The following is a 4,828-nucleotide window of genomic DNA, read 5'->3' as shown; positions in this document are numbered from 1 at the left end:
TTTTTGTACAGTTCTTCTGTGTATTCTTGCCACCTCTTCTTGATATCTTCTGCTTCTGTTAGGTCCATACCATTTCTGTCCTTTATTGAGCCTGTCTTTGCATGAAATGTTCCTTTGGTATCTCTGATTTTCTTGAAGAGATCTCTAGTCTTTCCCATTCTGTTGTTTTACTCTATTTCTTTGCATTGATTGCTGAGGAAGGCTTTCTTATCTCTTGCTATTCTTTGGAACTCTGCATTCAGATGCTTATATCTTTCCTTTTCTCCTTTGCTTTTCGCTTCTCTTCTTTTCACAGCTATTTGTAAGGCCTCCCCAGACACCCATTTTGCTTTTTTGCATTTCTTTTCCATGGGGATGGTCTTGATCCCTGTCTCCTGTACAATGTCACAAACCTCAGTCCATAGTTCATCAGGCACTCTATCAGATCTAGTCCCTTAAATCTATTTCTCACTTCCACTGTATAATCATAAGGGATTTGATTTAGGTCATACCTGAATGGTTTAGTGGTTTTTCCTACTTTCTTCACTTTAATCAAGTAATCAAGTTAGTAACCTATAAAATGTGCCAAGATAAATAGACTAAATGACATATATGATAGAATAGACAAGTTTTATTCAACAGAGAGGCAGACTAAGTCAGACTTGCCAATTCAGCGCTGATTTCTGTGTCATCTCTAAACTGCCCACAACCTGATAACATCCAATATGGTTCCTTTTGGCCCAAAGAGCTATGCCCAAGAAATACAAATAAAACCTATAGCTCTTCACAAAGTTAATTCACAAGCTACAGCTTTGACGAGGCACAACTGCCTCTATGTGTCTCCCATTATTCCTTGGTACCTTCTATCTGGGCCCCTGGCTCAAATCCCAACTCTGGTTTCCATAGCACACCATCATGGGGAAGGCTGATATGGGCAGAAAGAACAAGATTTGGACAGTGTGACCGTGGCACTCATACCCTATCTTAAGTATGTTGACTTTACTGCTTTCTTTCCTCTTTCTTATCACTGTATGTTTTAAATTTTTTTTAGTAAATTGTGTGAATGCTGCTGCTGCTGCTGCTGCTGCTAAGTCGCTTCAGTCGTGTCCGACTCTGTGCGACCCCATAGACGGCAGCCCACCAGGCTCCCCCGTCCCTGGGATTCTCCAGGCAAGAACACTGGAGTGGGTTGCCATTTCCTACTCCAGTGCATGAAAGTGAAAAGTGAAAGTGAAGTTGCTCAGTCGTGTCCGACTCTAGCGACCCTATGAACTGCAGCCTACCAGGCTCCTCTGTCCATGGGATTCTCCAGGCAAAAGTACTGGAGTGGGGTGCCATTGCCTTCTCCGAAATTGTGTGAATAGAGCATTTTAATTTGGGCTGTGAGCCCTCCTGGTTAGCTTGCTTGGTAATGTGTTCAGCAGCTACCCTTATATCAAGATAATTTTCCACTTGGCAGTACTCTTCACTTTGAACTTCAGTGATCCTCTCTCACAGTCTGAGATTTTAAGCAAATGCATCTGATCATCACTATCTGGCTGAGGGACTAATAACAAGCTGTGAAATAAGTGTTAAATTATGGTGATTCTATGGCAATCATAAGCACTTTGTCCACAATGAAGGAATTAAGAGGACCAGTCTCTCACCTCTGGAATGGGCGCTTCGTAAGCAAACCCGGGAAAACTAAGCCAATCCCAGTTTACCTGGGAAGAAGAGTAGGAGGGTGTCTGTGTCAGCTCTGTCCTATTTACATTTTCTCCTTGCTCAAAGCTGAAGTCAGAGGTACTTAGTGGCTCTAATAGTGACCTTTAAATAGCTTTGCTTATATATTCCCATGCACATTTTTAAGTTCACATTTAAAATTTCCCATTATAAGATTAAATAGTTGGAAAAGATGTAATTTTTGGTGTACTATGAATGTTGACATTTTAAAATAAAACTATTACATTAGTCTTTTAAACATATCCAATAAAATATAGGTTCCATATGGTTTTTAAGAAACATTTTATGAACGTTTTCAAACACAAAAGGAAAAATAATAAACTCCCATGTATTCTTTATCCAATATAACCAGCCATTAACATCTGCCATTCTTATCTATACTCTGTTTCACTTTTCTTCCTATAGTATTTTAGAGCAAACCTGAATAATACTTTGTTTAAAAACAGTTTGGTTTGTATCTCTAACAGATGTTTATTATAATAATACCTTTTATCCATATCCAATAAAATAATTAACCTTAATACCAATAGTATCCAGTTTGTGTTCAGATATCACCAGTTGCCTCAAAAATGTCTGTCTTATTAAAGTTGGTTTGTTCACATCAGGATCTAAACAAGGTTTATACATTGTATTTGGTTGATACAATTCTTAAGTCTCTTTTCTTTTGTAACATTTTCCCCCTCCTCTTATTCTCTGTGTTATATCATTTAACATGTTTCTCTATCCTCCCCTATTTCTCACAAACTAGAAGTTAGATCTAAAAACTTGATTACATTCAGTGTTTGTAGCGTGAATGAATGCTTTATAGATTTTCCTGTATTTGTAATCTCACTGAACTCACATAAGGAGAAACAATTTCTGGTTGTTTTACTTTAATGACATATTAGTATGTTCCAGTGGCATGAGTGATATCAGTCAGATTCATCTATTATAAATTTCCCATCACTCTTTAATAATGACAAACATTACCTGGACAGACATTATCTGGACCCACTATTTCATTATGGTTTGTAATATGATCAATTGCTAATTATTTTTTTCCATCTACATGTATTAACGATGAAAAAGAATTTTCTCTTATCACCTGTTTGGTCATCCAATTATAGCCCACTTTAGGAAACCCCATATATTGCAGCCTGCCAGGCTCTTCTGTCCATGGAATTCTCCAGGCAAGAATACTGGAGTGGGTAGCTGCTATTCCCTTCTTCAGGGGATCTTCCCGACCTAGGGATCGAATCTGGGTCTCCTGCATTGCAGGCAGGTTCTTTACCATATGAGCCACCAGGGAAGCCCTTTAGGAAACCAGAAAAAGTATATTTATTATTTTTCAGAATAATAAATTGGTGCCCTAGCAAGCAACAAAGGTGAGTGATGAAGCAATAAGGTTATAAAACTTGTAGTATTATTAAGTAATCGTGGATTTTTATACATTTAAGTTATGACCAACCTAGATAGCATATTCAAAAGCAGAGACATTACTTTGCCAACAAAGGTCCGTCTAGTCAAGGCTATGGTTTTTCCAGTGGTCATGTATGGATGTGAGAGTTGGTCTGTGAAGAAAGCTGAACGCCAAAGACTTGATGCTTTTGAACTGTGGTATTAGAGAAGACTCTTGAGAGTCCCTTGGACTGCAAGGAGATCCAACCAGTCTATTCTGAAGGAGATCAGTCCTGGGATTTCTTTGGAAGGAATGATGCTAAAGCTGAAACTCCAGTACTTTGGCCACCTCATTGGAAGAGTTGACTCACTGGAAAAGACTCTGATGCTGGGAGGGATTGGGGGCAGGAGGAGAAGGGGACGACAGAGGATGAGATGGCTGGATGGCATCACTGACTCGATGGACGTGAGTCTGAGTGAACTCCGGGAGTTGGTGATGGACAGGGAGGCCTGGCGTGCTGCAATTCATGGGGTCACAGAGAGTCGGACACGACTGAGCGACTGAACTGAACTGAACTGAATGTTTCAATCTTCTCCTTGACTGAAGTAAAAGCCACATGGCATGTGGGATCCTAACTCTACAAACCAGAGACTGAACCTGTGCCCCCTGCAGTGGAAGCCTGCAGTCTTAACCACTAGACCACCAGGGAACTCCTGATCTTTTTCTTTTCTTTGGTTCAGTGTTCAGAGTGCCCCATCTTTGCCCCATGGAATTCCCTTCAAGTTGGTCCCCATGTCCTTTTGACATGCCCCACTTGGCTTTAATAGCTTCCTTGTTTTCAGGCGTGACAGCATGTCACCTGTTCATGGCCTGATGCTACTGGGATTTTAAAACAGTAAAAATATTGAGAAGCTCTTCTTCAACAACTGAAAATGTTATATCTTTCTTATTTTTCCTTAAACTTATTTCCATTCAATTCCTTTTTTTTTAATTGAAGTATAGTTATTCTATAATACTATGTTTATTTTAGGTATATAGCAAAATTATTTGGTTTTATATATATATGTATCAATTCACTGCAGTAGCTCAGTTGTGTCTGACTCTTTGTGACCCCATGAATTGCAGCACGCCAGGCCTCCCTGTCCATCACCAACTCCGGAGTTCACTCAGACTCACGTCCATCGAGTCAGTGATGCCGTCCAGCCATTTCATCCTCTGTCGTCCCCTTCTCCTCCTGCTCTCAATCCCTCCCAGCATCAGAGTCTTTTCCAGTGAGTCACCTCTTCCAATGAGGTGGCCAAAGTACTGGAGTTTCAGCTTTAGCATCATTCTTTCCAAAGAAATCCCAGGGCTGATCTCCTTCAGAATGGACTGGTTGGATCTCCTTGCAATCCAAGGGATTCTCAAGAGTCTTCTCCAATGCCACAGTTCAAAAGCATCAATACTTCAGCACTCAGCCTTCTTCATAGCCCAACTCTCACGTCCATACATGACCACTGGAAAAGCCATAGCCTTGACTAGATGAACCTTTGTTGGCAAAGTAATGTCTCTGCTTTTGAATATGCTATCTAGGTTGGTCATAACTTTTCTTCCAAGGAGTAAGCGTCTTATAATTTCATGGCTGCAGTCACCATCTGCAGTGATTTTGGAGCCCAAAAAAATAAAGTCTGACACTGTTTCCACTGTTTCCCCATCTATTTCCCATGAAGTGATGCGACTGGATGCCATGATCTTCGTTTTCTGAATGTT

The 4,828-nt window shown here is 40.3% G+C and overlaps 1 protein-coding gene across 1 annotated transcript in view; it reads left to right on the top strand.

Annotated features, from left to right (window-relative positions):
- The window catches only part of DCDC1 (doublecortin domain containing 1), a 65,216-nt gene that overhangs the window by 19,960 nt on the left and 40,428 nt on the right, over positions 1 to 4,828 (top strand).

Source organism: Bison bison, unplaced genomic scaffold, assembly GCF_000754665.1.
Source record: "Bison bison bison isolate TAMUID 2011002044 unplaced genomic scaffold, Bison_UMD1.0 scf7180017864531, whole genome shotgun sequence".
Taxonomy (NCBI): Eukaryota; Metazoa; Chordata; class Mammalia; order Artiodactyla; family Bovidae; genus Bison; species Bison bison.
The sequence above is the reverse complement of the archived record's forward strand: the minus strand, read 5'-3'. Positions and strand labels throughout refer to the sequence as shown.